This window comes from Macrobrachium rosenbergii, chromosome 12 (genome assembly GCF_040412425.1).
Source record: "Macrobrachium rosenbergii isolate ZJJX-2024 chromosome 12, ASM4041242v1, whole genome shotgun sequence".
Taxonomy (NCBI): Eukaryota; Metazoa; Arthropoda; class Malacostraca; order Decapoda; family Palaemonidae; genus Macrobrachium; species Macrobrachium rosenbergii.
The window spans coordinates 5,435,501-5,448,834 of NC_089752.1; the positions used below are offsets into that span (position 1 = coordinate 5,435,501).

The 13,334-nt window shown below is 38.9% G+C and overlaps 1 protein-coding gene across 10 annotated transcripts in view; it reads right to left on the reverse strand.

The window, feature by feature from the left end:
• Nucleotides 1–6,546, reverse strand: part of CtBP (C-terminal binding protein) — a 195,499-nt gene extending 188,953 nt beyond the window's left edge. For 4 of the 10 annotated variants that reach the window (XM_067113375.1, XM_067113378.1, XM_067113367.1 and 1 more), the window contains exon 1: nucleotides 6,388–6,546. The gene's annotated coding sequence lies outside the window, so the exon portion shown is untranslated. The remainder of the gene's footprint in view (nucleotides 1–6,387) is intronic. The other 6 variants (XM_067113369.1, XM_067113374.1, XM_067113368.1 and 3 more) reach the window with 3 other exon arrangements.
• Nucleotides 6,547–13,334: the final 6,788 nt, after the last annotated feature.

A 13,334-nucleotide genomic window follows, 5' to 3' on the forward strand; every position in this document is an offset into this window, starting at 1 on the left:
GGTTATCTGAAAGAATCTGATTATCTTAACGAGATATGATTTTTGTATATTTAATAAAGATTTTAGTCATGTTTATTTTATATATTAAGTATATTATATTTTAAATACAAAACTTTTATATATATTTATTTTTTATTGGTTTTATCTAATATCACTCTTCTTATTTTTGACGTTCATATTCTAACACTGGGTTTAATTAGTATGTCATGATTCGAGTATTCATTACCAATCTTATCATTAATTTATACATTTCATCTTCATTACGGCGCTGAATAATCCTGATGGGGTCCGGCGCTTGGTGTTCAAGCCCTAAATTTCGTAATCAATCAATCAATCAACACATCAGGACCGAATCGGGATCCAAGAGAGACTTTCCGTACTTGTTACAGAAACAGGACTAAAAGGATAAAAAAAAAAAAAACCTTAATAAGACTTTGCTGGCGAAGGCAGTTATGAGGAAGAAACCAGGTCATGACCCCACAGACACAGGGTCACGTGAAGACTGTTGGGTCAGCGTTCCTCAAAATCCGTGCGTAGTCAGAAATCAATAACGTCAGTGTATTCCTTTCTCTCTAGTGAGTTTGAGCGATAATATCTCTATTAAAGTTCTTGACCTTTTTATTGCCACGCCCCCTCTGAGAGTTGATCCTTCCATCCACGGCCCCCTTGCATCAATGAGTAAAATTCGCTCCCAGATTTAAAGGAAAATGAAAAATAAAGAGAAAGAGAAGGGGTGTTTTTATTCTCAAGCCCAACGAGTCTAACCAGAGTATTAGACTATACGCAACTGACGTTATCTCTTGTCAAGAGAATATTGAATATAATTAGAGAATTTTTAATTTTTCCCCTAGGACTCGCGCCCCCCTTGGAATTTGCTGACGCCCTCCTAAGGGGGTGCGGCCCCCAGGTTGAGAACCACTGCTCTATAAGAAATGACAAACATTCTTCCTTCATTTTACACACTCTCGTTATCAAATCTTTAATCCAAACCAATTTACTATAGCCGTTTACAAAAGTGAGAGAATATAGAATTTAGGCCCAAAGCCAAGCGCTGGGACCTATGAAATCATTCAGCCCTGAAACGGAAACTGACAGGAAGAAGGTTAAAAAGGTGTAAAAGGAGGAAACCTCGCTTTGTTACACTATGAAACAATTGTTAGAGAGGGTGGAAAGTCAGATGGAAGAAAGAGAATATGAAAGGCAGGTACAGAAAAAGGAATGAAAAGGGGTTGCAGCTAGGGACCGAAGAGGACCGCAAAAGACCAGCAAGTAATGCCTACAGTGCACCACGTGAGATGAACCGACTGCACTACCCGCCCCCCCAACGGGGTTGTATGGTAACTGCAACCTTGTCTTCAAATAGGCCTATATGTTGTGGTTGTTTGGCTTAAATTTAATACTCTGACGATACACAATTTTCACTGTTACGGTTTTAAATATTATCATTGTTCTGCTTGTTCATATTGCGCTAACAAACAATCAAATGTAATTACGGTAAAGTAAGCCAATATCTTTTCTTGAAGCGTTATCTTACTGTCTCTAATATTTTGCTTTTCTTTCTCAACTAAGACTCGTGAGCCCCAAACTGACATTTAATTCTGGAAAAACAACAAATGGATGAAAACCGACATTTCCGCATAACAAAACATTACAACTACAGAAATAAATGAAGTCACAAAACAGTAAAACAAAGCAACAAAGCAAAATACTAAAACAACCCATTAAGGAAGGAACAACGAACAAAATCGAAAAACGCCGACACTCCAACAAATCCGACACAGCACATACTTCCCCAAAAAGCAGAGCCATGACGCCATCGAACGAAGTTACAAACTAACAACAACAACACAACAACAACAACAACTAACCAACAACAACAGCAGAGCAAAAGAGGGATTTCCCCTTATTTGGAATGATGATGATTAAAGTTGCTCAACTTCGGGGGTGAGAACCGCACAACTTCGAATTACTTAACTTAAACTTTGCCGTATATACTCTCTCACCTCTCACCAATCCCCCTCACACTCTCCTTCCTCCCTCCCTCCCCCTCAATCCTCCACCTCCTCCGCCCCCTACCCTACCGAGGCACGCCTCTTATACTCCTCCCCCACCAAGGACAACTATTAAAGCATTGCAACGGCTCCCACTTCGCCATATCAGAGGTTTCCGGCTAAAATCGAAGCCAGTGTTGATTACTGAATTCTCCCTTCTATAATTCTGTCTCAATTACTTTCAGATGCAAGGTGAATATAATAATAATAATACACAATAATAATAATAATAATAATAATAATAATAAGAAGAAGAAGAAGAAGAAGAAGAAGAAGAAGAAGAAGAAGAAGAAGAAGAAGAAGAAACAAATCCACAGTTATGTACGTGTACATATATTTAAAGATAAATCTGTACAGAGGGCTCTCTGTACAGATTTATCTTTAAATAAATGTACATATATGTAAATAACTGTGGATTTCTTTCTCCATTTCAAGACATGCTACTACGAGTATTTTTTAAATAATAATAATAATAATAATAATAATAATAATAATAATAATAATAATAATAATGCAAGGAAATTCACAATATCATGATAAACCGTTATATAAATGAAATAAAAATCCACAGCTATATAAACAGTTTCTACCTTTTGCATATTAACACAATTTATTTATATATCTGGATTGTTGTTACATAATAATAACAATAATAATAATAACAATAATAATAATAATGGTTTCTCACACGTTCTCTAACAGCATTACCGTTCACAGTACCCGTTTACGAATATCAGATTTGCATAATCATTCTCGTGAAGGAATGGATTTTGAAAGATTTAAAGGATTTTGAAAATATCCATGAGTTCAGGAAAACTGAGAGAGAGAGAGAGAGAGAGAGAGAGAGAGAGAGAGAGAGAGAGAGAGAGTTACAAGAGTAATAATAATGGACTTCCAAGCACCACACAGACGGTACAGTAACACCAGCGTGATTGCATAACAAACAAGACGCATGAGAAACGATTGGGAGGTGGAAGCGGGAAGGGGAAGAAGGGTTGTGAAGAGAAGGGGGATGGGGGGAAGGAATTAGAGAGCAGGGAGAGGGAAGGGGGGAAAGAAATGGGAGATAATTGGGAAAAGAAATGAGGAGGAGGGAGAAAAGTGGCCGAGAACGGGGAGAGGGGGAATCTGACGTCTGTCTTGGACACGCCACCGTCGCCACGTAGTCTTAATGGGGGCTGGGAGGGGTGTTCATCGGGGCTGGGGAGAGGTGGGGTGGGGCCCCTGTTAAAATTCCCGTTGAGTCAGCCTTTTTTTTTTTTTTTTTTTTGTTTCCTTGTACTGGTCCATTCTTGTGTGACCGAGGAACGCGTCGTTGGGAAAGTTCTATCTATGGGTCTTTGTACTGGTCAAATTATTATTTAACTATTCTCATCAATTTATTAGAAGTTCTTTCGTTTTCCTTTCGAGAAAGTAAATGACAAAATGAATAAATGATTTTTCTCTACAAAGGACCTTGAGGGGGAAAATGGATATGCACGGAAGGTACATTCATGTATGCATACTCAGGAAATATGCATGCACGGAAAACGAGCTCACGTAAGAGATAAGTTTATAGTGCTCCACGTGAGCTTACTGTCACCTATTTTTGGCAAGATAAAAAAAGATTACGGATAAGTGAATTAGTCACAGACAGAGAGAGAGAGAGAGAGAGAGAGAGAGAAACTTCTCGTAGACCAACTCCCCAATCACACTTACTATCTGCATGGCATTCAAGAGCGCAAGCAAACAATAAAATTACTGGTATCATCCCTATTATTATCAATGACGATAACAAAAATAACCGTCTTATCACACCTGAGATTGAAATTTCTAAAATTTCAAATGAATTATCTTAATCGCGTGTAAGATCACTAGACCGAGGAATTATCATCTTCATACCGCCCAGGATCGACAGATGAACATATTCAAGTTATTTATCTTAATCACTTTCAAATTCAGTTCTAAAAAGTAATGGAATTATCTTAATACTCTAAAATACAACCTCTTGGAAGTTAATCATCATCACACCTAGATTCAGTTATAAAAGTTAATCAACATCCATAGACCCAAACGTTTAAGTGATTTATCACCGGTAAATAACGAACACTCTGAAGGAGTTAATTATCCTGATCACACAACATTCGCAATTATAAAAAGCCAAATGAATTATATTTTGAAAAAACTCATTCCCGTAATTTTTGAAGAGTTTTCAACATAAGCAAATTCACAAGAACGAAAGCAAACAAGAGAGCCGCGCCAAAAAAAAAAAGAAAACTACCGTGTATTGCGAGAAGGACGATCTACCAATCAACTCACCAAAAACTCTCCCTACCTACCAACCACTACTACTACTACTACTACTACTACTACTACTATTAAGGCTTGGGCCTAGAATCGACCACAGGATGACATTAATTCACCCCTCATCACCCCGAACAATGACGATGGGGTATTCACTCCATTTTCACCCAATCCATCTGACGGGTGTCAGCAGACAATCGCTCGTTTACCCGGCGACCCACACCCCTCCCCTCCCCTGAAACAATTGTCTTGGTAATCATTTTTGCTCTTGGCTAAGCATTGTCGCTCTTGCCGTAATGTAGACCATTAGCGGTGATTAAATATTTGTCTTTTGCAATTTTCTTTATAATACCCTGCACTTTATGGAAAGGATGCCATACAAAAGACATTATATATATATATATATATATATATATATATATATATATATATATATATATATATATATATTATACATACACAAACATATACATATATAATATATATTGAGACGAAGTTGCTGGTACCGTCCCTAGTTGGTCCCTGACAGCAACCTACTTGAGTCGACTAACTACCGCATACATAATCCACAAATGTGATCAGGGAAGACGCAATGAAACTTAAAAAAAAGTGAATAAAAAGTTCCTACTTGCTAGGAAGTCAAACGTCCTAACCACTAGGTTGCTCTCTCTCTCTCTCTCTCTCTCTCTCTCTCTCTCTCTCTCTCTCTCCTACAAATACAGTAAATATATACATCTCTCCCTCTCTCTCTCTCTCTCTCTCTTCTCCATTCACAGCTTCTTAATAGGCTATTAATGTTACAGCTGGCTAACACATTATGACATCCGCGTTTGCGTATGAGTTATGTTATGTCCTTATACGACTTGCCCACAATGGCTTTAACGCATTTATCGGAGAAAAAAAAATACAAGCACTTTAATAATTAATGCACAAATATGCAAGACAGACTGAATGCAGATAATGGATGAATATCATAGAGTCAAAACTTAAGACAATGTGACAATAAAAGAAAAATCTCACACAAATCAACAATAATTTCTGCAGGGGAAATGGGAGACAGATGGGGGTTTGCACCTTGTGGGAGCGATCGCTCTGTTGGGGTGGGGTTGGGGAGGGAGGAGAATGCAGATCCTCCTCCTCCTCCACCACCACCACCACCGCGTATTTGGAATGCACTCCTGAAGAGAAAACGGGTTCTAATCCTTTTTCGCGCTGCTGTTGCTGCTTTTTCTCGCTCTCTGCATGACTGCCATCGTCGTGCCAGATCAATAAGCGAAAGTTCGTGACCCATATCTTAAAACTATATAAACACGGCCGCTGTTTATCACTGCATGCTTGGGAACGCTTTTCCCGTTGATTTATATCGTGAATGTTTGCTTTATTATTTTTTTTTATTATTATTCTAAAATAGCAGAGGCAACGAATGACGTCCAGTATAAATGTTTTTTTTTTTTTGAGACTTCACCAGACCAGTTTAGCAAATCTTTAATAACGCAGCCCATATACTTTACACAATGAATGTGTTCTGCTCTTTTATTTGTCATACGATATGCCAACTGATAATGCGGTTATAGTTTCTGATATCAGATTACAAATCAGCTCGGCAACTAACACGTTGTGATCGCATATTCATCATACTACAACGCATAGTAATCATTCAACATTTGATTTAAAAATTAAGTGCCCTTAGCGACGACGAATAAACAAAAATGCCTGAGCACAATTCGACAGGTTTAACTTCGCAATGCTTATGCACTGCATCGTTGCTAAAGGCGGGCGGGGGTTAGTCAAAGGGAATGGGGGGAGGGGAGTATAAGCTGCCAAACTTACACTTTCTTGAGAGTTGGGTGTGAGCAATGGAGGGGGGTGGACAGGGGATGGGGTGGGGGGATCACCCACGCGTACAAGTTTACGCTGAGCCCTCCATAACTTGTCAACCTTGCGTCTCCCCGATGCCGGTTCTTAATACAAACGGAAGAAGCTGGCGTCTGGGATTCCGACGTCAAGGAAAATGGAAATCAAATCTGAACAGGCGATCAACAACAGCCCTCACCTTCAGGGATGCGTCGATCTTCAATCGCTAATTAATCCCAGCAGTTGACGACAGTCACTTAAATGCAAGCGTTATTACGAAGGCTAACTAGGTCAGCAGTTAAGGAGGTAGGTTCACAGTACACTTGCACGGACTTCGCTGAGCGCGTATTGTATGCCAGTTTGTGTGAGGTTCAGTGTGGCGGGTCTCGTTGCCACCAGAGTATTTTTTCCCTACAGGGTTAATCGAAATGTCTAATTATGGTATGACACAGAGTAAAAGTAGTCTGGGCAAAGTAGAATCAAATGCTATAATCACAAAGATATGTTTAAGTTACTGATACGGTTAAATTTAATGAATTCCGATGTAAAATTCGTCCTTTGACATTCTGTGTGGGGGAGTTCTGAGATGGGAGTCGAGAATAGGGGGGACTAAACAGGAGGACAAAGTTAAACTATTGACGACCCAGGTGGTCTTTTTACATTTTCTCCCCTTCGGCGTATCTTAACGTGATTCTAACAGAGGGGACACAAGCTAAACTATTCACTCTACCTGTAAAATAATCACCACAACGCAAAAACCATTCCTGATTCCAAGAGAAAATTAAAAAGGTGCGGGAGTGGCAACACTCCCTGGGTGGTGTGTCCCTCCCCCCTCCTCGACCACTGTTACGTGAGCGATGTTGTTCACAAACATGCACTCCAAATTGCTTCGTTCGGTTTCTTTGATTGCTTAGGACACCACACCGTTTCGTTCTCATTCCCACTAATACATTATTTGAAACGCCGAAAGTCGCTTTGTCCGAGAAAGTCCGTTTGAATCTGGATTTCTGCTCTATCATTCCACCGCTGATTTTGCAGTTATGAAGAGGGAAGTTCAATATGATATGACATTTCTCAAAGGGATTGGATAAGGAGACCTAATATGGGAGGTTTGCACTATCATCTATGACAGATAAATCCATCGACTTCCCTTCAAATGAATTGCTTGGATGAACTCTAATCTGATAAGGGAATTTGTCGTCCATGGTGTAAGAAAAAAAAAAGGAGCAGTTCAAGAGGCATATTAAAAAAGAAAGCGTTAATGTATGATCATTGCAATATGTCGGTATGAGGGGCAAGCGACTGAAGCAGCTCCGCTCATCACCGCTAAATTCAAAACATTCCCAGAGCAGGCGGGCAGCGTGATCGCCTGCATTTGGCGGAAATTAATGTTTGCAACGCTACAATAGCTATCTTGTGCTTGGTTATGGCTACTATTAGGTTTCTATAACAATGACTGCACAAGTATGCATGATAAATACACTGCGGGATCTGGAAACCCCCAAAGCTACGAAGGGGCGAAAGCTTATTGATTTAAATACAAAGAGTGGAAGAGTTGCTCAAAGATTACTGGCAACCAAAAACTGTGACACACAGCGCTTCGCCGCGTGAGGGCTGGCATTGGCGGGTGAAATTCCGCCAAAAGTTTACTTATTACGCAAAATTTCGAGGTGGAAAGCGTTCCATCGGTATTTCAAGTGATTCCACGTAGAAACGATTACGATGCGCATTCGTAGACTCCGCTATAACACGAAAAGGCGACGCAGTTCCACAATGAAAGGCCGTTTTAGCGCGAGGCGAACATTAGTTCGTCCAACAACTGGACTTGTGCAGTAGATTACTTGGAGCAGACTTCTCCCAGATCCACATGCACACCCGACAGCCCGTCCGTAAGTTCCATTTTCCCGCGGCATTGCGTAACGCACTCGCCCTTACCACCACCCACACCCGCCCTTCTTGCAGGGACATCAGTTACCGAAAGGTATCTCGTGGACGGCCAATGTTTCAAGCTATTGAGACAAGTGTTTTATGAGTACTGCCGTGAATTTGATTGAGAAATGGGCGTCCTTAAGAACACGAGTGCTTCTTTCGCTGCCGTAGCATGAACGGCTATGCTTTAATGGCACAACCAGAAAACTTCAAAAAAAGGGACTCTCGAAAAAAAATCGGTCCGGATTTCTGAATTCCGTAATAAAAGAACATTTAATAACGACAAACGAAGCATTTTGAAAAGCGGGTCGGGTGCCTGGCGAGAGGAATCCCTCAAGTTTAAAACAAGGGACGGGTGGACAGAGCAGCCAATTCTAGTCCTTGTGACGTTGGTTCATAAGGCGGATCTTATCCACTTTTTTTTTTATTATTCATCAGGCAAGCAGATATCAAGGGAAGAGATCTTTAGTTGTGCTGTGATGATTGTGCAAGTTAAAATCTATCACAAGCCTAGTTTTTCTTGTCCTTTTCGTTTACTTCTCTTCGTGGTGTTCGTAAAGTTTTTTTTTTGTATGCTGTATAAAAAGGTCCGTTTAATAACTCGATCTTCTCTTGAACGTCATTGTTTTCGACCGAGAAATTATTGAAGACACTTTTGGCAGAGTTCCGAGTACCTCTGCACATGGCTCTCAAAATAATCAGTTCACCAAAAAAGGGGGAGAAAAACACATCGTTCAAGTATGATTCATAAACGAACGTGTACAACAATAAATTAAATGTAATAATAAGTCACCTTTTGCCTGCCTTTACAGCAATAAATAATATAATGCGACTTTGTAAAACATACACAAGAACTATTTAATTACGCGTAAGGTAGCTCTCAAAATAATGTATACCTAAAAAAATGATTAACGTTCAAAACATGATTCGTAAACGAATGTGTATACCATTAAATTAGATTTGATACATTAAATGCTATCTATTTTCGGTAACAATAATGTGAGGTTAAAAAAACAGCAACATTTTAAAAGAATATTAACGGTATCATTGCTGATTTACTAAATACGTATACCTCATTTAAATAACAGACAGAAAATCCAGACGACGGAGATCATTTTACGACAAGAAATGGACAGAAAAAAGGAAGAAAAACTTACAATGGTGTTCACTTAAAAGCTATGAGAAATAAGGTAAAGTTTGCCAATGGACATCAAGCTGTATTGGGCGGGGCGACTACCATCTAGGAAGTACCTCTTCTCGCACCGCCACGCCGAACTGCCATAATAATGATTCTACATTTTTTTTCTTTTTTACTGCTATTATTCACTGTCCATAATTAATTCTGGCGGTGTAATCTCGTGATAAATTTCGTAACTTATTAAACAGTGTCAATGATTTTCTACCGAGAATACCATACGTAAACGACCTAACGTTAAATGGAACATATTTATATGATGTAAAATCGTTCTATATTCAGCGCAAGCGAAACGGGAAAAGAAAACCGAAGCAAACACAAAATAACCATTTAAAAACGCCAAGATGATAAATCAAGCCACGCGAGAACCAAACAAAGCTAGTGTTCCAAGAAAGCGGTAAAATATTAAGAAATTTCTCCAGCCAACATCCACCCCAACAAAATTGTACGAGTCGGCAACTTTAGTTTAAGGCCGAGGCACAACACACGTGACCGAGGCTGTTACCCACTTAAGCAAAGCCGTCTAATACTTATGCTTTTAGGGTTTATTATTAAACAGTTGGGTTAAACTTGATGACAGGCCTTTTCCCCTACTGGTTATTTTAAGCCGACATGGGGACGGTACAAGTCATCTCTCATCAGTAGGAAGCAACAATAAAATTTGATATTAATCAAACTTTTTCGACACCGATGCTTCAGGATATGATTCATTATTCACGGGAATGACTCGGTACGTTATGTGATTCATGTGCGTTGATTCAAATTGGAGTGTACTGCAAGGACCTGTGACGCTTCTGGGAAAATAGATGAACAATGGATAGTCTTATGACATCCAGACAAGTCATACCAAGTCAATATACAAATGCCATTCATAGAAAAAAATTAAATGGCCATTTTATTCTGAATAGAGGAGATGACTAAGCATATCCCCCTTTAACGAAGCTGACAAAAGTTACCGTGCCAGTTACAACGTAGATATAATTGTCTAATCAGAATTATGTAACCAACGCCTGGCAACCGATTATCTTGATTTCCCGCTTAGAGGAAACAGAAAACTTTTTGTCTCCCGAAAGATTGCACACTCGTGCATACTTACGGATGAGCGGCTCTTTCATTATATACAGATGGCGCAACACAAATGCTTCGAGTCAACAACCGATGTTGGATGGGATTCCCATTTATAGGTGGCTCAAGTAAGACGCTTTTAGAAACAAAGTACTTCGTCTCCCTGTCTCTCTGATCGTGTGCTAAATTCATTAAGTATTGTCATAGAGAGTTCGAGCCGTGGGAAGGAGGAATGCTTTGTTAGTCTAACTCAAGGTTAGAGAAGTCTATCTCCTCGCTCTTCTTGGGGGAGAGAAAGAGAGAGAGAGAGAGAATTGTGTCGGTTCTGTCACGGGGGTTGGTGTTCGAGGCTAGGAGAGAGGGGAGGTAGCGAGGTGGTGGAGGGAAGAGCGGGAGCGAGGTTATTGGCGTAAAGCTAATGAAGATACGGTGTTGGGAGTAGAGGAGGGGAGGATGAGGAGGGGAGGGATGAGGGAGTAGGAGGAGGAAGTATAACAGGGATTTCGGTGGGTGATTTGGTAGTGACTGTATTTAGAACAGGGTCACATTAGGGTAAAACGAAGGCAAGATTAGATAAGATGTGTTTATACGGAGGAGAGCGGATGCGTTTCGTGGGACGAAGGCTGCTTCAGATGAGATATTACTTGCTGGTTAGTGATACTATCTGGTAAATAGGTGGCTGATAGGTTAAATGTTTGTTTAGACGATTTCGTCTACGGTCGGCGGGAAAGTGGACCAAGCGATGACAAGCGAGAACGATATTATAATAATGACCACTTAAAGAATTGATTCAAGGTCTTGCGTTGTTACTAATCAGAAAACCGGTATGAACAAGTGCATGGGTATTGTGTGGCCACGAACCCATGGAATAATAACACACATTCTTGATCGCAACAAAAGAGCAGAGAAAAGTTATTGCTCAGACAGCCCTCCACCGTCTCCTGTTTCCTCCCCTCTTAAAATAAGAAAAAAAAAAAATAGAAGGGAAAAAAATCCAGCATCATCCTCTTTTTCTGATCTTTTTTTTTCCGCGTCGATGATGGGGTTCGTGGAGAGACCGAGACGCAGAGGAAGGATGGGCGGAGTAGGGGATAGGGGGGAGGGAGGGTAACGACTAAAGGGATGTTGGGACAGGGGAGGGCGGCATGAGCGAAGGCGGAAACACAGCTCAAGTAGCGAGGGAGTTCAAGGACTTCATTTTTATAGATGCCGAAGCCATTTGCTGTTCCTGTCGCGCCGATGCCGCTAAGCGCTCCCTGGGTGGGTGCCTGAATTTGCGGATTAAAATACAGCATGCTGAGTTGCTTTACTTTTTTTTTTTTTGTGAGGCTACATTTACGAAGACTGAGGCAAAAGTAAAAATATCCACTTTCCGAGCGGGATCATAATGAATTCGTGATAAAAAAAAAGGGATAATTCTAAGTGTAGTGAAACAACATTATATATGTACAGTATATATATACAGTATGTATATCTTCTTCTTCTTCTTTTAACGTGCTTTTATTCCCATTTTTGTATGAAATTAAGCACGATGCCCTTCTTTTGGCTGACTTTTTGATTTGGCTTTGAGGTAGACCTCTGGTCTCGATCGGCTGCCCTGCCTGACATCCTTAGACCCCGGTACGTATGTTTCATGATATACAGTATGTATATATATATATATATATATATATATATATATATATATATATATATATATATATATATATATATATATATATAATTATATAAAACTTAAATCACACACAATCACAAATACACACACAGCCACAGATTTATGTATGACACTGTCTTCCTAACTTTTCACGGTGGCTATTTCAAATACACAATAAATTTGGTGAAACTGAGTGGTAAATTTTCTCTGTGCGTGTGTGTGTGTGTGTGTTATTATGTATATATATATATATATATATATATATACATATATATATATATATATATATATATATATATATATATATATATTACTGTTTAAAAATTACGAAGTTACACATCGAATCCATTGATACAGTTGACTTGATACATTCGAGGTAACTTTATTGTGTTAATGTGTATACAAAACGGTAGGAAAGCATTATCGATCTTTTCCAGATACTGTATCACGAATAACATTCACTTTTCCTACGAAAGAGGTACAAATGTTACTGAAAAATTACAGGTTTTTGTTATCCAAACAGGTAATGTTATACGAGAATTTATCAAATGCACTTGATAAACTGTGAGTAATAATAGCAATTTATGACACTGTATTATTACTATTATTATTATTATCATTATCATTATTATTAAATGTACACCTGGCAAAGTCAAAATGGTATAATGTTAAAGAACTCCAAAATGTATTGGCCTGAAAAAACAATTAAAGAAGTATACCACCGAAGTCATGATAACCTCCGTTACTAGATTACAGTTTGGCGAAGTTGAATACATGATACAGTACCGTAGTTTTCTTTTCTGTACTTACAGACATAAGGAACGCTATTTTAAGCCTAAATAAATATAGTACAGGTTTTTTTGCACTACCCCAGATAGGACACTTAGAAGTGGTGTCAGCACTGAATGTACTACTGTACTATTACAAAACATAAACCCGCCATCATTAAATATTATATATATATATATATATATATATATATATATATATATATATATATATATATATATATATATATATATATATATATATATGTGTGTGTTTGTGTTGTATATAGGACTACTGAACTGTGATTTGTTAGTAGTTGTACTAAGTCATTTAGTTGTAATTATTACGAATAGCTTCACTCTAGCACAATAAACAGGCAAAACAGTGCATACTTGCGTCTAAGGCACCTTTCCATTAACATAACAAGTCAAAAAAAAAAAATCGCAACTCCCATGGTAGTACTAAATATGGGTAACGCATTGTGTACAGTCAAGGCCTATAATGAAAAATAACTGAGTGAACGTGGTTAATATAA